Below are 22134 nucleotides of genomic sequence, written 5' to 3'. Positions count from 1 at the left end.
GGGGTTGGCCTCTCTCCGCCCAAACAGCCCCCTCCGGTACGGCCGGAGCTGCTCTTGGGAGGAAGTGTCCTCCGGGTGTGTTGTGTGTCCCCTTGAGGCCACCACAGTGTGCACAGAGGGAGGGCTAAGCGCTGTGGTGCAGCCGCCAGCCCAGGTTTTGGGCTACGTGCAACTCCGCTTTAGGTTTGTGAGGTACCTCAGTCGGCGCAGGGAAGTGTGAGGCTTTGTGTCAGCAGGTGGCAGAGGGGGAGCTGCAGCGGTGGCAGCAGCTGAAGGTGAGGGTGGGAAGCGCTGACTTGAACAGGGTTTGTGGCACAGCATGAAACAGGAGTGCTGTGGCTTGTCCTGCAGCTCTTACTAGTGGATCTTGGTGAGCTGTCAGCTGTTCAGTCACCAGGAGGGGCACCCAAAGTGTGCCCACCTCAAGGAAAAGACGCTCTGTTGCACTTGGAAAAATACAGAGCTGTTGCTTAGGGAAAGTGATGTACCCTGCACAAATATGCCCAGCGCCCGTGGAAGGGAGTGTTTATTCATAAAGACATTTGTGAATGTGAACACGTCCCAGACTGGTGATTCAGTTGACAGCGGGGACACAAAGAGCTTTGAAACTGGTTGGCACAATCGCCTGTACTGCTGGCAGGCCAGCGGTGACCTGTGGAAGCAGTGAATTGGAAGCCAGTCAGCACAGCTGTATGCAAACTCACCACCCTGCCATGTGTATGGCAGGATCGCCAAGCTTCTGCGTGGTTTTCTCCTCTGCAGTGTGTGTGAGGGGGCTGTGGTTAGGTGTTCAGATGAACTTTATTCCTCCATCAAGATAGCACCATCACTGGGAGAATGCTTTGATTTCCCAGAAGAATGTGGTTGCCTGTTGCATTACGTGTCATCTCTTCCAGCCGCTGCTTTTGAGCAATTACCCGGCTGCCAAACCCAACTTACTGACACAGATCAAAAAAAAAAAAGCAAAAAAGAAATAAAATTGCACTCTTTGAACTGAAAACTCCTCCGTGACCAGGAATAAGGGCTGGCGGATGACAATGACCTCTCTTGCTGACTGAGAGGGTGGTTAGTGTTTGCAGCATGCAGCCCCATGAACTGCACACATCAAAACACTGGCTGAAGCCACCCACAGCGCAGGAGCACAAGGGCAAGAGCGTGTTGTTAATAACCACTTTGAAGTCCTGGGTCTAAGAGGTTATTTATTTATGAAGGGAAGCTGAATGAGAAATGCAGTCCCTCAGGTGGGAGCTCTCTGAAGAGACTGACATCCTGACCCTCGATGCTGACAGGAGTTTTACATTGGTGAAGCACTAGAATTGATGATCCAGACCCTGATCTCTGCATGTGAGGAGCTCGCTGGGGCTCAGCAGTGCAACATCACTCGACTGTGACTGATGATGATACAGAGAAGTCAGAGCCAGCCTCTTCCCAGGACTTTTGCACAGCAAAAGACAAGAGGCAAGGGTTGCACGTTGCAGCATGAAATTCTGGTGCAATAAAAGGAATAAAACCATCACTCTGAGGGTGGGTAACCACTGTTACAACAGCCCAGAGAGATGGGGGAATATCCATCCCTAGAGACAGTGAAAATTTAACTGGACAGATACTGCAATGTGGTCCTGCAACACTTGGAAACATTTTCCTGTGTAATTCTTGGATCTCTTTCGAATTCTTGGATAAAAACAACTGCCCATAACTTTCTTCTTCTTAGAATACTTACTTTGGATTGCATTAAAAAATAAAAATCTCTCCCCCTGTCCTCCTCAGCGCATGTAACTTTGCCATTGACAGCTAGGGGTTAAGATATTCGTGATACAGTTGCAGTGCAGCCCCCTCTGAAGACCAGCCCCTGGCTAGCTGGACACTGCCAAACACTGAGGAAACCCTACAGAACCCTCCCCAAAGTTGACAGTTGATACAGACAAGAGCTGATAAAGCCAATGTCACACAGCAGATCGTCAGCTGGGGCAGAAATCGAGCCTGGTGTCTGTCCCGTGCCGTCTAACCCATGCACTGAGTGAGAGGGTTTGGGAGTCCCACACGGTCCCTGTGCTGTCTCCCGCTTCGTGCCCATGGGCTTTGCAGGGTCACTCCGAAGAGGTGAACACCGGGCCCGTGAGCTGAGCTCCATTTCTAAGGGGGGAGCTCCACCGTGTGGGCGCTGCTGAGAACTGCTGCTGCAGGAAGGGCGCCTGAGTTCAGGTGGACTGGGGTTGCAACGGTGGGGCATTTCTCCCACTTTACTGCAAGGCGGGACGGGAAGCTTTCCCTATGCCAAGGAGAGCACCTGCATAACGTAAATCGGTTGCTTGTGCCCAAGGGGACTGCTCAGGGCCTTGTGCATGGCTGGGCAGCAGACTAATTAAAAGAAGTCCTAGGACCTTATTGCTCCTGTGTCCACTTCTGCTACTGGAACTACAGGGGAAAAGAACAAGAAAAAGAACAGTGAATGTCTCCTTTCCTGGCAGCTCCTGCCATTAGAGAGAAAGACAAGAGGCAGAACTTGCCTGAGATGACAAAAAAAAGAACCCAGACCTGCTGACTCTGACACGGCCCAAACCTATAGGTCTGATGTGCCTTGCTTTTGTGCTGCTCCATGTGTGTGTCCTTAAGTATCTTCCCTGAAGCATCAGCCTTTGTGTGCATGTGCTGGCTGACCCTGCCTTTTGTGTGCAGTTGCTCTAACATGTCTCAGATTGATTGGATTCTCTTTGTGTGAGATGGAGAATGAATCTGCATGTGCCCTAAAGCCATGTCTGTCTCAACATTGGAAATCCAGACGATCACCTCCTCCCAAGGGAAGAAATCATGAATTACTGATGAAAATGGTTATCTAAAATCCAAAAAAATAAGGCTAGCCAACATGTAAAAAAAAAAAAAAAATTCCCAGGAAGCTGTTCGTTTCCAAGAATAGGTCTGATTAATCACTGCATCAAAAAAATACAACACGGCTTTATCCTGGGCTCACTGCTTTCAGTCTACCAACACAGCTTGGATCAGGAGGGCTCAGTTTGCAAGTGCAGACACTTTTCCACCCCCAAACAGACAATCCATGCAAAGGCAGCCTAGGCCCTGTGAATCCAACTGCCTTCTGCTTGTCTTTCATCACGTGTAATAAGGAGTCTGCAAGCAGATCACACGTTGCATGACCGGTTAGCCTCTTGGCACTCAGGTGCATTTCTCTGTACTGGGTCTGCGTTGAATCTGGTGTTTCTGTGCTGCTGTTGTCAGCATCAACACAACTAACACTGAGCTGACAACATAGAATCATAGAATCGTAAGGGTTGGAAAGGACCTTAAGATCATCTAGTTCCAACCCCCCTGCCATGGGCAGGGACACCTTGCCCTAAACCACGTGGTCCAAGGCTCTGTCCAACCTGGCCTTGACCACCACCAGGGATGGAGCATCCACAACCTCCCTGGGCAACCCATTCCAGTGCTTCACCACCCTCACTGTAAAGAACTTCTTCCTTATATCTAGTCTAAACTTCCTCTGTTTAAGTTTGAACCCATTACCCCTTGTCCTACCACTACAGTCCCTAAGGAAGAGTCCCTCCCCAGCATCCTTGTAGACCCCCTTCAGATACTGGAAGGCTGCTATGAGGTCTCCACGCAGCCTTCTCTTCTCCAGGCTGAACAGCCCCAACTCTCTCAGCCTGTCTTCATACGGGAGGTGCTCCAGCCCTCTTATCATCCTCGTGGCCCTCCTCTGGACTCGCTCCAACAGCTCCATGTCCTTTTTATGTTGAGGACACCAGAACTGTATGCAGTACTCCAAGTGAGGTCTCACAAGAGCAGAGTAGAGGGGCAGGATCACCTCCTTCGACCTGCTGGTCACGCTTCTTTTGATGCAGCCCAGGATACGGTTGGCTTTCTGGGCTGCAAGGGCACACTGCCGGCTCATGTTAAGCTTCTCGTCAACCAACACCCCCAAGTCCTTTTCTGCAGGGCTGCTCTGAATCTCTTCTCCGCCCAACCTGTAGCAGTGCTTGGGATTGCCCCGACCCAGGTGTAGGACATTACACTTGGCTTGGTTAAACTTCATAAGGTTGGCATCAGCCCACCTCACAAGTGTGTCAAGGCCCCTCTGGATGGCATCCCTTCCCTCCAGTGTATCAATCAAACCACACAGCTTGGTGTCGTCAGCAAACTTGCTGAGGGCGCACTCAATCCCACTGTCCATGTCGCCGACAAAGATGTTGAACAGGACCGGTCCCAACGCCGATCCCTGAGGGACACCACTCGTTACAGGTTTCCAACTGGACATTGAGCCATTTACCACAACTCTTTGCGTGCGGCCGTCGAGCCAGTTTTTCATCCACCGAGTGGTCCATCTATCGAATTGATGTCTCTCCAATTTAGAGACAAGGATGTCATGCGGGACAGTGTCGAACGCTTTGCACAAGTCCAGGTAGATGACGTCAACTGCTCTGCCCCTGTCCATCAGTTCCGTGGCTCCATCATAGAAGGCCACCAAATTGGTCAGGCAGGATTTCCCCTTAGTGAAGCCATGCTGGCTGTCACCAACCACCTCATTGTTTTTCATGTGCCTTAGCATGTTTTCCAGGAGAAACTGTTCCAAGATTTTGCCAGGCACAGAGGTGAGACTGACTGGTCTGCAGTTCCCTGGGTCTTCCACCTTCCCCTTCTTGAAAATGGGGGTTATATTACCCTTCTTCCAGTCATCGGGAACTTCACCTGACTGCCAGGATTTTTCGAATATGATGGACAGTGGTTTAGCAGCTTCATTCGCCAGCTCCTTCAGGACCCGTGGATGGATTTCATCAGGTCCCATGGACTTGTGCACGTTCAGGTTCTTAAGATGGTCTCGAACCTGATCCTCTCCTACAGTGGGCCTAAGGTCTTCATTCTCACAGTCCCTGCATTTGCTTTCCAAGACTTTCATGGTGTGGTCAGAGCATTTGCTGGTGAAGACTGAGGCAAAGAAGTCATTAAGAACCTCAGCCTTCTCCAAATCCATGGTAGCCAGTTCTCCTGATAGCTTCTGGAGAGGGCCTACATTGTCCCTAGTCTGTCTTTTATTTGCTATGTATCTATAGAATCCTTTCCTATTATCTTTTACATCCCTTGCCAAACTTAATTCTAGCTGGGCCTTAGCTTTCCTAACTTGGTCCCTAGCTTCCCGGGCAATGCTCCTATATTCTTCCCAGGCCGCCTGTCCTCGCTTCCACCTTCTATAAGCTTCTTTTTTCCCTCTAAGTTTCCTCAGCAGCTCCTTGTCCATCCATGGAGGTCTCCTGGCCCTCCTGCTGCACTTTCTTCTAGTCGGGATGCAACACTCTTGAGCACGTAGCAGGTGATCCTTGAATATCGACCAGCAGTCTTGGGCCCCCCTGCCCTCTAGGACTGTATCCCATGAAACCTTCCTAAGGAGGTTCCTGAAGAGGCCAAAGTCTGCTTTCTTGAAGTCCAGGGCAGTGAGCTTGCTGCATGCTCTTCTCACTGTCCTGAGGATCTCAAACTCAACCATCTCGTGATCACTACAGCCAAGGCTGCCCTGGAGCGTCACATTTCCAACCAGTCCCTCCCTGTTAGTGAGCACCTCTCCTCGTCGGCTCCTCTATTGCTTGAAAGAGGATGTTGTCTTCCACACAATCGAGGAACCTCCTGGATTGCTTGTGCCGGGCCGTACCGTCCCTCCAACAGATGTCAGGATGGTTGAAGTCCCCCATGAGGACAAGGGCCTGCGAGCGTGAGGCTGCTCCTATCTGTCTGTAGAGCGCTTCATCCACAGAGTCCTCCTGATCAGGCGGCCTGTAACAGATCCCCACCGTAATGTTCCCCATTGCTGTTTTCCCTTTGATCCTGACCCACAAACACTCTGTTACCTCATCACCCGTCCCTAGAGTTCCATACTCTCCAGCCTATCACTGACATAGATAGCAACACCCCCTCCCTGTCTGCCTGGCCTGTCTTTTCTAAACAGCCTGTAACCTTCCATTCCAACACTCCAGTCACAGGAGCCATCCCACCATGTTTCTGTGATACCAATGACATCATATCCCCGTAGCCTTGCACACATCTCTAATTCCTCTTGCTTGTTCCCCATACTGCGGGCGTTTGTATGGAGGCACCTTAGCCGAGCTCCAAATGCAGCCGACTCAATGGCTGGGGCAGCTGGAACATCTCTACATCGCTCCAAGCACTTATTACAGGTGCTGGCAACTGACCAGGAGTGTTGGGATGGATCAATGCTCCCCTCCCCCAACACATCTAGTTTAAAGCTTTCTTGACCAGCCTGGCAAGCCTCCTACCAAAACAGCTCTTCCCCTTCTTTGTCAGACCAGCTCCACCAGCCTGCAGTAGATCTGGCCTCCCAAATGGAGCCCCATGTTCTAAATAGCCAAACCCCTGACTATGGCACCACCATTCTAACCATTTATTAACCTGCCAAAAGCGCCTAGCTTTTTTAAGGTCCTCCCCTTTGTCCTGGAGAATCGATGAAAAAACTATCTATCTGAGCTCCAGAGCCCCTAACCACCTCTCCCAGGGCTCTGTAGTCCTTCTTAATGTTCTCCAGGCTACTGCTATCTATATCTCTAGCACCCACATGGACCACTAGAAGGGGGTAATAGTCAGCAGGACTTACTAGAGCAGGCAGCCTCTCAGCAACATCCCTGATCCGAGCCCCTGGCAGGCAACACACCTCCCTCGAGACTGGGTCAGGCCGGCAGATGGGTGCCTCTGTGCCTTTCAAAGTAGAGTCCCCTAATACTATGGCCCGCCACTTTTTCCTGGAGGCACCAGTAGTGATCCTCTTTACTGGTGCATCAGCAGGATGCTCATTAGGTGTGGTGGGTGCTTTCTCATTAGCCCCCTGCAGAACTGAGAAGCGGTTCTGGGTGGGGACATCAGATTTAGGAGGAAGCCCCTTGTCGTTAATTGTCCTCTTCCTCCTTTTTTTCTTAGCTTTTCTCGTGACTAATTCCCAGCTTCCTGGGTTGCTGCCCTCCTTCCTTCCTATATGAGCAATGCTGGACGTTTGCAGCCCCTGCACAGTTTGGGCCTGGAGCAAGCAGCCCAGCTTCCTCTCAGCTTGCCTGGCATCTTTTAGCTCTCCAACAGCCTCCCGCAGCTCAGCCACCTGCTGCAGGAGGACCTCCACCAGGGCGCACGAGTGCAGCCCTGTCCATTGTGCACCCTCGCCTCAAGAGACCAGTCGAGGCACTCTCTACACTCCGAGGTCTGCGCCGCAGCCTCCCCTCTCATCGGCTCTGTCTGGGTGCCTACCCTGGCCACCGCCGGGGCAGAGCTCCCAGAGCGGGACCTGCTCCTGAGGCGAGTGCTCACCATCCCGCTCGCCCTGCCTGCGCCAACTGCCGCGCCACGCCCTGACTGACGTGCCGCGCTCCTGGTCGCCCGCGCTCCTGGTCGCCCGCGCTCCTGGTCGCCCGCGCTCCTGGTCGCCCGCGCTCCTTGGGATGGGTTTTTCCCCACTGAGGGCTGGTGCCGTCACTCCTGGCGCCGCCTCCTGTGAGTCAGCTGCTCGCGTGAGCTGAGCTGCCGGCTCCTGGGCAAGTCCTGTCGAGGACTTGAGGCTCTCTCGGTCGCTCTTGCCGCTCCGAACTGAGGCTCCGGGACGCTGTGCTTCCCCCCGCTCCGGTGTTAAAGGCGTCCTCTCTGGAGATACTCACCTCGGCAATTCATCCTCCTCAACTTCTGTCCCTCCAGCCATGTTGTCTGGTTTTGGGAGAATTTTCAGTGGTTAAGTATGGGATTGTATTCCCTGCCCACCACTCCACAGCCTGCCTTCCCTTGCTCCACTTCTGCTGGGTGCTCCTAACCCCTGCAGGGACCTTTAGGTGGTGCAGGTGGGAGATGGAGGTGGTGGCGGCCCCACTGAGGTGGAGTAGGGGACAGTCATATGCAAGGGTAGCTTATCACACACAAGGGTGGGTGTTTGCTGTGAACACTTGCATCCTGGGGCTACCAACTCACAGAGGAAGGGGTGAGAAACATTGAAAACATGGCTACAAATGGCCTGACTGCTTATTTCCCAACCTGTACATCATATCGCTGCTGTATTCAAACTCCTCCCAGAATGAGATGTACCTTCAATGCATTCGGACAAGGTGGAGGTATCCTTCCCCATGGGAGCACCAAGCTCTGAGCATTTGCCCCATAGAGTTTCAGAGAACACAGTATTACTGTCTTTTGGAATTCAGGCTGACTTAGTGAAATTTCACATTTTTGAGGTGAAAAGCAGGGGGGGGTTTACATTTTTTTTTCTTTAGTACCTTTTCTTTTCCCCCCCTGTGTGTTTTAATTGTCCTTCCTCTGAAATTTCCTACATTTAGGATTATCAGAAGCTGAACCAGAGAGAAAAAGCCTGGTGAAGTGGACAATGCTCCATGGTCAATGCATTGTATTCCACAAAGAATTATGGAATGGTTTGGGTTGGAAAGGACCTTAAGATCATCCAGTTCCAACCCCCCTGCCATGGGCAGGGACACCTTCCATTAGACCTGGTTGATCAAGTCCGTGTCCAGCCTGGCCTTGAACACTGCCGGGGATGGAGCAGCCACAGCTTCCTTGGGCAGCCCGTCCAGTGCCTCACCACTCTCACAGTAAAGAACTCCTTCCTTATATCTATCTTAAATCTCCCCTGTTGAAGTTTAAACCTATTATATACACCAAACACATTTGATTCCCCCTTGACTTTGTCCCCACAGATTTCTCAGTCAAGGAGATAGGTCTCAGGAGCATCTCTTCCTACCTACAACTAATACACTGCTCAGTGCTGTCCCCCAGAAGGTCCACCTTGCACCTATATGAAAGCATTACATGCAAAGGCAGCATTTACAACCTGAAAAACCAGCAACTTAAAGCCTGGTGGGTTTTCTGAGCCCGTGCAGGTGGAAAGCATGAGCCCGAACTTGACTTTCATTTATAAGGCAACTTTCAGCCTTTCCACACCAGGGGCATGACCACAGGCTATTGCCCATCCCAGGAGGACGAGGTGGTGTCAAAGCTCTTAGTCCTTGGGTTGAGCCCTTGGGGTGTTGAGCCCCACAGTGGAATAGTGATGGGGCATACTGGGGGGGGACCACATTTCCTGAGCAGTGGCAGAGTGGAGGATGGGAAAGAGGCAGAGATTTGCCCTCATTATGCATGGGTCTAACATGCCCAATTACCCCATCCTCTCCTCACCTCCACAATGTAAAAGACTCTTGTTGATAGTGGTCATAATTCACGGTGAACACTCTGCCTCCCCCTTACTCCCTTCACACCCGCTGCTCTCCATTTTCCTTCCAGAAAAAAATGTGTCTTTGATGAAATGAAATGGCTCAGTCAAAGAACCCCTCAAATGGTTGGGGACCCCTGCACTTGGCCACCCTTGCCCACTTCCCAGCTCTATTTCTGGCTGAGTTTGGAGTTTAAGTGGGCTGACCTTGTGCCCTGGCTGCCCCGGGGGTCAGTGATGAAAGCGGATGGAGGCTTCACAGTCAGGTCTCTTGTGTGTGACTCTTTTGTTCCCGGGACAAGGGTGTGCAGTGCCTGGGACAGTGCTTAATTGTTCGGGGGGCACTGCTTTACCCGTCATGCCCTTCCCCGGGTGGCCCCAGCCCTTCTTGCTCATGAGTGGGAGGGAGGCAGCTTCCCCACTTGGGGTAGGGAGCAGGAAGCAGAGTCTGGGATGCTCAGCATCATTTCTGGCGCTTTATCAATCCGTGTAATAATTTTGTGGAGTGCCAGAAAGCCAGGGGAAAAAAAAAAAAAAAAGAAAGGAAAAAATTAAAAAGAACTTCCTGGCAATTTGTGACTCTTGTCTGTCAGGGGGTGCATCCTCCATTGTCCTGCCATGGAGGCAAAAGCAGTATCACCATGTCCCAGCCAGCTCCTGCGTCCATCCTCTGTGCTCCGAGGGGTGCACCCTGCTATTGAGAGCTCCCTCTGCCCTTCTGCAGGTGTTTAATGAGGAAACCTTCATGTGCCAGGCCTGAGGCACTGGGCTTAGCTCCAGTGGAGGCGATGGGTTCACACCAGAAGCTTTGGGTGGGGGCACGTAAACCAAGCTTGGTGGCGGTGTAGGGGAGCAAGCCCAGGTATGGTTGTATTGAGGCTCCTGGAAAGCTTTGCTAGACCTGAGCTGGGCACCCCCATCTGGAACTGCCCTGAGGACACATATAGGAGTAGTGGGTTTGCTGTTGATATGAGAGGGCAGGGAAAAGATGCTGGACAACCTGTGGGTGTAATGATAAAGAGCTGAAGGTTTACAAAGGTCCGTGATGGAGGTAGGTCAGCAGAGCTCAATGTAAGCATGTGGGAAGATTTGTACCACTCAATACCTCTTTGGCTGCCCCTTCAGCATCTTTCTTCTCGCGGTGGGTCTTTCCTGTGCATAACATCTTCATTACAGCTGGAGGCTGGGGCAGGAGCCTCCCCAGCAGGCCCTCCCCTCTCCTGTTTCGGGGAGTGACTGCACAGAGGAAATGGATAAAAGGAGTGGAGGGTCAGGGTTTAATTACCCCATTGCGTGCAGAGACGAGTGATGGACAGAGACTGTCAGTGGGTCACTGATTAGCTGCCATGGAGCAGACAGAGAAGGGGGAAACATGATGAGCCCCCAGGACAGACCAGTGTCAGGGAGTCATGAGACATGGAGATGGCAGCTTGTAATGGGAGACACTTTCTTTTAGTTGTTCCCCCAGTTCTTCATCCCCTCCTTGTTTCTGCTCTAACAGGAGCCCTCTGGGCACTAAAGCATCTTGCTGGGCCCTGGCTGTTTCACTCGTTAGGGACAAGGGCTGCTGGGGTGGGGTGGGGAAGAAGGTGGGAATCTCCTGCCAGCTGTGCTGAGCTCTTGTCTTGCTGTGGGGAGGCGGTAAGGAAGGATGGAGGGAGTGAAGGAAGAAGGGAAGGAGGAACAAAAGGGTAGGAAGGAAGGAAAGGAAGAAGGCTGAAGGAAAAGACTGCTGGCAGGTGAGGTGTAATACACATGCAGTGCTCCTCTGTGCTGGTGTGGTCTCCTGCAGAGAGATCAGCCCAAGCAAAGCGGAAACCAGGCTGCCTGTCTCCAGCCACGCTGCCTCATCACTGCCTCCCTTGGACAAGGCTGAATGCCTCAGGTAATAAATCTTTCTCCCTACCACATTCCTAGCATCTTTTTGCTCTGGGGGTGTGAGGGACCAAGATTATTCTCTTCGCAGATTTGGTGACCTGGTTGTGTGTAAGCAGAATGTCAAAGTAACAAGTTTCAGTAAGTCTTACCCCTTCTGCTCCCAACCCCATAGGTGCTTCTCCCTCCTTTGCACATTCATATCAAGTCCTTGTTCCTCATCCCACCACACTGTCTCTGAGCCCAGCTTCCCTTTCCTACATACTCGATAACTCAGTCAACTCCTATCCCTGACCCTGCCCTCAGTCCTGCCATACAATGTCACACCTAACCTTCTTCCACCAGGCCTGTTACCCTTGGTCTCAAGACTCCTCTTTCTTCTCCTTTTCCCTACAATCCCTCTACACATCCTCTTTTGGATTCTGACCTTCAGTTTCTAATGCCATCCACAGTTGCCCTCCAAGGTCCAGCTTCCGATATCCCCTCTCCCTGTCACTCGTACCCTTTCCTTTCCCTTTCTCTCCTATCCTCAGTCATTCTTTACCCCTCTTCCTGTCCCCTTCACCCCTCATCTCCCAAGGTTGTTTGCATGAATCGTCTCTGGAATCATGAGATCACTGTCTTTTTCTGTCTCAGTTAGTGGGAACATCACATTAAGGAGCGTGGATAAGTGATCAGAGGCCATTGGGGTGATGCTGGCACCCCCTCTCTCCACCCTCCCTACGCCCCTCTTCTTCTGTATCAAAGGAAGCTTTGTTGTCCAAAAGCAGAAAGAGAAAAGCAGATAAAAAGGCGGAACATGTGATCTCATTGGCTTTATTTAGCCATCCAGCTATCCCTCCTCTCTTTTCTTGATTCATCCAAAATTATCCAAGTAAGAATCCATAATCCATCCTTGGGCTTCTCATCTACGAAAGAGATGGTGGTAGATGCTTTTTTCCAAAGGGACTTCAACAACTGACCTCTTGGTCTCCACAGGGTGCAGAGATGACCCTGATGGGGCTCTCTAGGCAGTGTAATGCCTTTGACTAGATTAGTCTCCACTGCAGGACTGCAGGATCCCACCCTGTGAAGGGAAATTGGAACCAGTGAGAAGCAAATCCTTTTCCTTTTTTCACCATTGCTAAATGGGGGATTCTAAGAGAATCCAGCAATGCACTGCTTTAGCTGGGGTAACATTCTTCATCTCAGGGTGCTTTGCTTGTTCTTTATGATGGAGGTGATCAGTGTTTATCGACTAAGGCTGACTATATACTTCTGATGAGCACCCTGCACGATAGAGCTACTGTGGGAGCAGTGGGGCCCAGCTGGGATTGCACTGAGGATCTCTGTGTCTGACCTGGGATTCATTTAGATGCTATCAAGCCAGGATGCAGGAAAAAGATTATTACATATTCCTTAATTCTTGCATATTAGATGGGTTTGATGCTTTACAATGAAAGCTGCTCTGCATGCAGTTTCAAAACAGATATGGTTGACTTAGCACAAATCTTTATTGTGGGCACAATCATACTCATCTAAGAGTTGGTCAGTGCACCGTTTTCATGATGGTTTAACCAGCTTGGTTAAAATCCACCAGACAAGAAGTCCTTCTAATGTGGGAATATAATGGCCCTTTTATCTGTATAGTCCATTCCCCTTCTCTACACGAATAAAAATTCTCCAGATAATGCCTTACATCCACAGCTTTGCATGCATGTGTGCGGGAAGTCACTAAGGCTGCAATTTGCAATTGCAATACAAAAGATTGCTACAAACAATACAAAAGATTGTTTCAAGGGCTTTTCAAAATAGTAAAGGCACTGGATGAGAGAAGAGTGCAGAAAGCTTGGCAGATGGAATCAGGAAGCATACGCCGTGTTCACCTGAGGCACAACACGGACTGAGATGGACTCGGGACAAAGGGTAGTCAGAGGAGTAAAAAGGGTCAGTAGAGAAGAAGATGAGCAGAAAGGCAGAAACAGCAAGATTTGCTTCAGGTGAGACCAAAGAATTTTATTTTCTTGCAGAAGGCAGTATCAGTGAAGGATACATCCAGATGCTCTAAAAGGTAGGGAGGTGGGAATTTGGCTGGGGAATTGCTTCTGTTGCAGACAAGTCATTGTGGAAGTTGCAGTGACTTTAGTGTCATGTGAACTTTTACATGTCTATGTATGTACGTGTAAAATGACTCAGTGAAGCAGTATGTGCAAGGAGAAGACTATAGCTAGAAGGATGCCTGTGGGAATGCCTGAGGCATAATTTCAGTGGGGTGTGGGAAGATATGATGTCCATGGGGATTAGCCACAGCTTTTTTGTGGTAGGAGATCGTGCACAAAAAGATTTAAGACAATTGTGTGGAGAAAATAATGACATTACAACCCATTCAACAAAGAGTGTCTGCTCCAGGTTACAAACAGCTGAATCAGTAAATGTGGAGACAAGAAAGTGACTTTTTTGTGCCTCCCATGTGTTTCTTAATAAATGCAGAGTTCCTATAAAAATCTAGACCCATTGAAGCTGCCACTGGGCTCCTGCCAGTTCTGGGTCCCTATCATTTGATTTTCCCGAAACAGGCACCATGACTCCATTCGCAAGACATTTCCATTAGCATGTTGGGCTGATTTGACTTATATCCTGCCCTGTTGTGTCTGACTCATTTTTCCCTATCTCTAGGAGAAGCTTGAGGGAAGGCAGAGGGCCCTTCACATAGATGCTCAAGGTCTCTATCAGATAATAGCTGAAGAAATATTTGCCATGACTGCGCTATGGTCATTTTTTGCCATTCCTTAGTCACTTGGCAGCCAATGGAGGGAAGAGGCAGAGCAGGGTGGGGGAGAGTAAATGAGACAGAGGGACAAGAACAAAAGATTCTTTTGTGGTACAGAGAGAAAGAAAAGGGAAAGCATCACCAAATGCCCAGAAGCCATGTTTGTAACAAGAGACCTATTCTCTCAGCTACTTGGAAAACAACTTGGAGTAAAAGGCCCTGGTTGAATTAACCCTTCATGGAGGCGATTTACTGAGCGTGCAGGAAAGAGGCATGGCCATGGGAGGCGTAATCTGTGATGAGGTAGCGGTGTTGGCTCTTGGGCAATTTAAGCCAAGGATTGATTGTCTGGGAAGAGGAGATAGGAATGACATTCAGTGGTTTGACCATACCAGAGTCTTAAAATGTCAGATGTCCTTTCTTCGTAGGAGCTTTGGTTTTGGCAAAGATCACTGGAGAGTTTTTTGCAGCATATGAGGTGATGAATCTTTTCCATAGACATTTTTATCTAGGGACATTGGTGCCTAGGACTGTGGAGAGAGAAAGGAAACCACCACCCGTAAAATGTATATTTTACTGCAGCATAATCTTGTTCCATCACAACCCCTGTTAATTCAGTTCCTACTGTTGGCCTTCAAAAACTCTGTTCTCACACACTGCATGTCTCTTGCTCATGTCTTAGACCTCCCTTTGACTGAGAAGAACAATTTTATTGGATTAGGGGTTCTCTATACAAATGAGTTGAAGGTAGGTGAAAGTCCCCACTCCCAAAGAAACAACCAGCTTTATTTCATTGTGAACATTTTCCATTATCCTCCTCCCTGCCCTTTCTAAGGAGGCTTCCTGTTTTACTGAGCTAATCTTTGAGTGAAAGAGCACTTCTGTGATGATGGTAAGAGAAGAAGTTCTACCCAAGTGAAGAGAAGCTGCCTTCTAAGACTCAGACTAAGTCTAAGTCTTAGACTAAGATGCCCTATTTGAAGATCGAAAGTGGGATATCAGCATGCACCATGTCAGTTTGTATCTGAGCTTGCTTCCAAGTGCTCTGCAAATTAAAAGAAGCAAGACAGTCAGATCTGAAATCAAAGCTCATTCTCCCCCTGACAGTACAGAAGGGACAGCACCCTGCCTCTGGAGCCTCCCCACACAGGGATAGGCAAAGGGGAAGCAAAGAGCATTTGGAAAATGGGAAGATGATCTTCCTCTGTGCTTTCCCACCTCGGCAGGATGGGAGCAGTGTGCAGCCATCATGGGTCACCCATCCCCCTTGGCTGGATGGCACAGATGGGGAGGGTGCAGGGGGGGCCCATGGAACCCGCAGTCAGGTGGGCTGCTGAGCGGATGTGAGATGCACACAACATTACGACTGTGCTTTCGTAAGTAAGCAATCACATGGGACTTGTGCATGTGTGCTAGAGTAGTGCTTTGAAAACAACCAGGAAAATCATGTGGCCGCAGAAGCCTGCAGGCTCCCAGCCCTCCCCCACTCTCCAACCTTCTCCCTCCCTTTTCTCTCCTTTCTATCTATCTCCCTCTTTCTGGCTTACTGAGATGGTAACCACAAAGGCTGGAGCTGAATTTTTCTCCTGCTAACCTCATCTGGGGCCTTGGGGTGTTTGTGTTGGCACTTGGTCTTGGCGTCCAACCTACCTGTGCCACTCAGATCACCTGTATTGTGTGATGTGCCCTGCAGCCCTGCCAGGGAAATGTTCAAGTTCAGTCTCCTACAGGAGACGCTAAATACAATTAAACCCATCGCTCAGTGGGATTTCACTATAGCAGCTCCAAGTCCATCTGAAATTGACTTTTTCTTGGCACTATGGTTTTAATACCTGACTGGCATTTACTGGAGTCACTTGGAAAGTCAGAAGAGCAAGTCCTGGAGTTTGAAATGCAGTTTGGAAACTAAGAATCTCAAAGTTTTCCACTGCTCTCTCATACAATTCATTCACAGTAGCACAAGGCAGGAGTCTTAGACCATTAAGATCTCAGGTGATCTAAGAGCAGGTGGTGTTCTGTGTAGAACAAGTGCCACCACACTATCAAAAAATACATGTCTTTGAGCCTTGGCTCCACTAACAGACTCCTATTGTCACTGAGTTCTTACAACCATATGGCTACCAACCTTGCTCAATGAGGAAGGAACTCAGCGATATAGTGGTCTGTGCCAGGTGAGGCTCGATGTGTCCCACTGTCCTACCACTTGAGTGGTGTTGCCAATTACACCTTCTTCTACTGTACGTTCCTCCAGCTATCATTTCTTTCAGACTGGCCTTTCCTAGCTTAGATGCTCAAGATCTTAGTCTCCAGTTCATAAGACCTTCAACTTTTCCTGTGTTACATGTTTCCCCAAACTCTTCCCTTCCCTTCCCTTCCCTTCCCTTCCCTTCCCTTCCCTTCCCTTCCCTTCCCTTCCCTTCCCTTCCCTTCCCTTCCCTTCCCTTCCCTTCCCTTCCCTTCCCTTCCCTTCCCTTCCCTTCCCCTCCCTTCCCTTCCCTTCCCTTCCTTCCCCTCCCTTCCCTCGCTCCTCTCTCTTCTCCCTCTTTTCCCATCCATTCTTAAAACAGATGGAATAATTTTAAAACAAAGTCCCTATTTTTGGTGTTTTTCTTTTTTTTTGCAAGAGATCCATCTGGATTTGAGTCAAGAGGATCTGCTGGAGGCAAAACAATAGGGCACAACATGTGAGAGAGAACTGAAGAATGGGTGCGTCTGTATGGGTATGATGCACAGGGGGACCAATGCTGTTAACCTGTTTGAGATGAAGTGCCACAAGGTCTTAAAGCCGTGATGACCTCTGTGAGATACAGACATGCCTACCTGAAGACACATTTCAAGTGCCTCAGCGCTGAGCTTTGGTTGCCTTGCAGCTGGCACATCCTGTTTTACCCCCTTACTGGGTTAGGCTTTGAGTGCAACTGGACAGGCTGGACTATACTAATCCCTGAATGGAGCATGGCTTGAGTTTTCTCAGAATGGCCTGGGTATGGCTGGCTTGACCTGAGTTACGCTGGCTTTGATCTGACTGAGCTAAATCTACATGGACTGAGTGCAACCTGAATGCAGGTTTGAGATGGTATCTTGAGATGGGCATGTTCTGGGTAGGCTAGACCTGACTGGATTAGCTGCCTTAGACTGTGTTGGATTTGGAGCTGAAAACAGGACTGCTTTGGACAGAGCTAATATTTATGATGGATGGGAGTGGGCTGATGGGAAGAGTTTGCCTGGATACAGTGCTGCAAGTGACTTCACTGGTTTAAAAGCCTCATTTTGCTTATACCAGAACCTGTTGCACCATTTAGAAGCCATTTGCTGGACCAACTTTCCATGGGTAGGAAAAAGATTATTCAGCAAGTGCTAAAATAGGATCCCCAAAAGGCTGACAAAAATCTTTGGTTCCTCAGTGTCCAGCTGCTCCAGGCCACCTCCTTCTTCCACAACCTGTGAGTAGTTAATGCCAGAACATCTGCATCTTCTTCCTGAAGAAGCCTTAAAAAAGAAAATCCTCTGAGAAATTCCCAAACGAGGGATGGCTGCTGGTGTTTGAAGTGAGTTAATAGGACCTGAAAACCTCACACATGGCTTATTTTTTAGTGGCTAGGTTTCCTTGATAGTGCAAAATTTCATTCAGTCTAAAACGGTGTGTGTAATGCATTGCCACAGTGTGACTTATTGAAGTGATAACATAAATACTCGGACACAGGGTTAAGCCCCAAATAAAGGGAAATTCAGACTGTTTCCCAATAAACAATGTATCAACATAAAATACTGTACCTGGATGACCTGGCAAGTCAGTCTAGGTGACAGTGCTGCCAAATCCCTTCCCTCCCCACTTGTTCTGGCTCTGCTTTTAAAAACCAGAAACGTGTAGTGACGGGCAGGAGATGGTGTTGTCCCAGGGAGAAGCAGAGCCCCATCTCCTTACACAGCTAGCAGAGAGTGGAGCAGGAGAGCAGAGCGTAGCACAGCGCTGTACAGCTGCAGGGCTGCTCACAACAGGGCAGAGCTCCCGGAGAATGTGCTCTTTGTTCCCTGCCTTTAAAGGGTAAGAGAAACACTTATGCATGGCAAATTAGCCCAAAAATGTATTTCTCTAAAACACCCGATTGTCTGGGCAGCTCTGCAGCTGCAGGGAAGTTCCAGGGAGAGAAGGGGGAGGCGGCGGGAAGGAGAAGGAGGGAGGCAGGGAAGGAGGATTTTGATGGCTGTGGGGGAAAAGGCAAGATGATTGTGTGGATGAGGGAGAAATTCTCATGCCTCGATTCAAACAGAGCTGACCACTGAGTGAGGGGACCCTGATGGAGGGGCCACGTTGGTGGCCAGGGGACCATGGATGCTGTGTGGTCTTATGGGGGGTAGGGAGAAGAAGGGACAGAGGGGACAAGAGGCAGCTGTGCTCCAGGCAGTGCACTGGTGCAGCCAGTGGTGCTGGGGAGTCCTGGTGCCCATCTGGGCCGGGATGCTCAGCAAGCAGTGCCATGCTCCTCTAGTCACCATGTCCTGCATCCTGGGGCGCGATGGGTTGTGGATCCTCTGCTTTGGAGCAAAATGCACAGGGTGCAGCTCTCTGTGGAGATGCAGGGCCTGTGCTGTTCCCAAAGGTGGCAGTTAGGTTTAAAATGTCCCAAATGTACCTCTTGATTAGGAACTTCATCTGGGCTTGTTATGAATGTCCAGCCTAATGCTGATGGTCATTTAAAAACTCCCAGACCATCACTGACGGACAAGTGATTCCTTGAACTTCCCTGGGGTTTGGAAAGCAAAACCTAACAGTAAGATTCTTGATAGCTGCTCAGACTGGGAAGTTCATGGTGAGTGCCACAGTCCTGTCCCTGCCCCAGGGGATGCCACTGAAAGCAGAGTCAGGCCCACCGTGAGCACAGCGGAGACCTCAGTGTCCAAGGATGGCTTGGATGGTATGTCCTCTTCGTGTACATGAGGAGAATTTATTTTCTCTTCCATTACATGCTGATGTGGAAGGAGAGGTGCTCCCTGCTGCAAGCAACAGTGCTTTGCAGGCACAGCCTTGAGGCAACCTGACTGGTCCTCATTATTACTCACTGAAAGCTCTTGGGATCATCTACGGTGTGATCCAGATGCTGCTCGCACGGGAAGCAGCTCAGACTAGTCTTTGCCTTTGAGGGCACTCAGGGATGCACTTGCCTGCTATAAATCCAGGTCCCAGAGCTCTGTCCTTTCTGTAATGTGACATGACCTACTCTGGGCAGAGAAGAGCATCTCCTTCAAAGTCACCAGTGCCACCTTCTGTGAGGGCTGATGAGACTGGTACGTAGCCTTAGGTTAGGCAAGACTTAGACTGCCTATGAGAAAAAAAGAGGGAGATGACAGTCTCAGAGGAGGATTTGGCTTTGATGCATTCCTGTGACTATAGGGTCACTGCTGATAGGAATTATTCAATCTTTCTTTTCAGAGGTTATATGAAGGTGCTTTAGATGACACTGGGTATGGAAGTACTTGTTGGATACCTGACTGAAGGAAGCCAGAATTAAGTTTGAGAACTTCCAATAGTGGAGAAGCTGATCAGAATTGTGCTGGAGAAGGGGTGTGACAGGCAGAGGAGGAGATGGGGAGCTGAACCACTCTTGAAATGAGGAGTTGGGAAGCTGTTGAGAACTGTATAATCCTCTTGTCACTGTCTGGCTCATCTCTATGTGGCCACTGGGGTGGTTCCCTCTCTCATTTTATGTTTACATGGGAAAAGAAGGCCCGAAAAACATTAACTTTAATAAAATCAGCAATATTTCTCTGCTCTGACACAATTCATTTTCCACTCAGGCGAAAAAAGGTTCCTCCGTGTGCATTGCCATGCATCCCTGCCATAAGGGAGGATGTCCCATTCCATCTCCTCCCTTCCCCTTCACTTCTCCTACATCTTCAGGCATTCACAGCCCAGCTCCTCACATGTCCCTTTAGAAACACCCTGAGCAGCAGCCACACAAACATGTGTGACCGCATTACATGAGTTTAAGCCTCTATTTTTCAAGGCCACAAAGCTAGAGCTGTGCCAGCGCTGGGCTTCACACCTCACCCTCAGGGAGTGGGTGACACAGGTTGATGGCAGGCCTGCCATGGGTCCTGAGAACACTGGAGGCAAGGTGGGACACAGGGAAACTAGGAATCCAAGCACACTCCAGCACTTTGTGGAGACCCTGAGACTTCGCAGAGATGGCAAGGATGTGGCATCATCTGAGGGTGGGAATGACTGGTATGGGGGAAGCATTTATTGGTAAATGATTTGCCAAGAAATGGGTCTTCAGGGTACTGAAACCAGTTGCAGATCCAGACTGAATTCAACAAGTACTCCTGGCTGGAAAGTGACTGTGGGAGGAGGACTTTTAAAATATTAAACCATTTCATTTCAAGACAATCTTCCTGAGTTGTTGTTTTCTAAATGCCAAAATGTTGTGAATAGACATTTTCGAAGGGAATTCCTGACATTTCATTTCAAACCAGCATTTTACATTGAAAACTTGACCCAGCTTGAAGGATGAGAGGTCAGACACAAGAGCCTAATAGCCACGAAATAAAACCTGCTACTTAAAGTTCAGCAGAATGTTTCAATCTCTGAGCTCCTGTGCATGTACGGATCAACGTGCCCTTACGCGACACCTCTGAGGTGATGGACACACTGGAGAAGAAATGATTGGTGTGGTTGGGCTAAAACCAGTTCATCCTGAGATGAACTAGAAGATGTCCTTGAGTGTCCCAGACAGAATTTCACTCTTATCTCAATAAATTTCACTCTGATCTCAACAAGGCTGTTTATGGTGGGACATGCATCTCTCAGGGGTGTTTGCATCTGTTCAGCTCCATGGGTGGCAAAAGGCAGAGCATGAGCAAAGCCCCTGTGGCTGTGGCAGTTTTACTTGCGCTGTCATATGGCTTTAGGCAAAGTGGTGACCAATGTGTCATCGTCTTCCAGCACTGTCCCTCTGCTCCCTATGAAAACCAGTAGAGCTCTCCATGGGCACAGGCAGTTCCAGGAGAAAAAATGCAAGTGTAAGCAACGTCTGGGTGCAAGAAACTGGGAATTTGGGAAGGGGCGCTGGTACTTCTTCTAATGGGTGGGTAGGCTGGGGGATGATGACCAAGTGGGATGAAGGATGCTGCCAATGCTTTGAGAAGATGCTGTGCCCCCCAGCTGCCAAAGGCAGGTTCAGACTCCAGGGACGTGAAGAACAGCCTTCTCCCCCTTCCCCGCCAGCCCCAGCCCCTCGCTCCTGCCGCCCCATCCTCTCCTCCGTGCACACGTGGTCCCTGCTGGCCATGAATAGACTTGGCACGGGTAGGCCCAGCCCAAGCCACTGGGGCTCACGACTCCCGACCTGAATAAGCAGCATAAAGGCACAGAGCAGCCCCGTCGCGGCTCCGTCCCGACCCATCCATCCTCCCCAGCTGCGACAGCATCCGCTGCAGGCCCAGACTGGCCATTCTTACCAAGTCCTTCTGTGCCGTTTGTCTTTTTCTCCCTCTCTCGTCTCCCCCCTCCCTCCCGCCTCTTTTTTTTTTTTTTTTTTATTTAATCCCCTTTTTTCGAACATATCATTACAGGAGCAACAAAAAAGATGGGACAATACAGCCATTGACGAACTGCTCTCGTCCTCCCATCCCAATCCCCCCCACTGCCTCCCTCCCCTCCTCTGGTGCGTGCCAACACTCTTTCCACCCGCCCAGGGCTGGAGCCAGCGCCAAACAACCTCTGCTAATAAACAAGAGGAACCAGATAAACCAGGAACACAATAGAGGGATTTGTTGCACTTTAGTGATGGTGGGAACAATGTCAACTCCGTGGCGCAGCTGCATGGACCCCCTCCCGTCCTCTCCCCCCACCACCTCACGCCCCCCGCGCACTTGCAGCCCAACACTGTGATTTATGAAAGGCCAAAGGTCACTGTGCATTAAAGGGCTCCTTTCTTGCATCATTTATTAACCCCTCTACGACAAGACGCACTCATTGTGGCAGCAGTGGTGGTGGTGGTACATGGAGCGGGAGGGGACAGAGGTATCCATCCCGGCAGCACTGTGCATCTTTTGGAGGATGCTGAGATGCAGCCCTAGTGCTTACGGGTGGTTTTGCACTGACCTGGTGTGTGTGGGGCGGAAGGGGAGCTGTGGTGAGATGCATTTTGGCCAGTAAAAGCAACTCGTGCACTCCAGCATGGCTCTATTCACATCTCACGTACATCACTGTCTGCTCAAACCGCACTCACTGCTGGGCTGGTGAGCTCAGATCACACCCCGTACTGCAGCCATGCACACCTCAAGGGTTGCCATGAAGACCCCA

The 22134-nt window shown here is 50.0% G+C and overlaps 1 long non-coding RNA gene across 2 annotated transcripts; it reads left to right on the top strand.

Moving 5' to 3' along the window:
• The first annotated feature begins 162 nt into the window (after positions 1-162).
• LOC115604764 lies at positions 163-17966 on the top strand. 2 transcript variants are annotated; one of them, XR_003990403.1, is made up of 7 exons: positions 163-192; positions 6811-6815; positions 8773-8775; positions 9472-9482; positions 10998-11090; positions 16454-16549; positions 17113-17966. It is a non-coding gene; the product is annotated as an uncharacterized LOC115604764 (long non-coding RNA). The 2 variants fall into 2 exon arrangements; XR_003990402.1 differs by lacking the exons at positions 163-192; positions 6811-6815; positions 8773-8775; positions 9472-9482; positions 17113-17966 and having other exon boundaries at positions 10987-11090; positions 16454-16492.
• Positions 17967-22134: the final 4168 nt, after the last annotated feature.

The sequence above is a fragment of the Strigops habroptila genome, chromosome 3, assembly GCF_004027225.2.
Source record: "Strigops habroptila isolate Jane chromosome 3, bStrHab1.2.pri, whole genome shotgun sequence".
NCBI lineage: Eukaryota > Metazoa > Chordata > Aves > Psittaciformes > Psittacidae > Strigops > Strigops habroptila.
The sequence above is the reverse complement of the archived record's forward strand: the minus strand, read 5'-3'. Positions and strand labels throughout refer to the sequence as shown.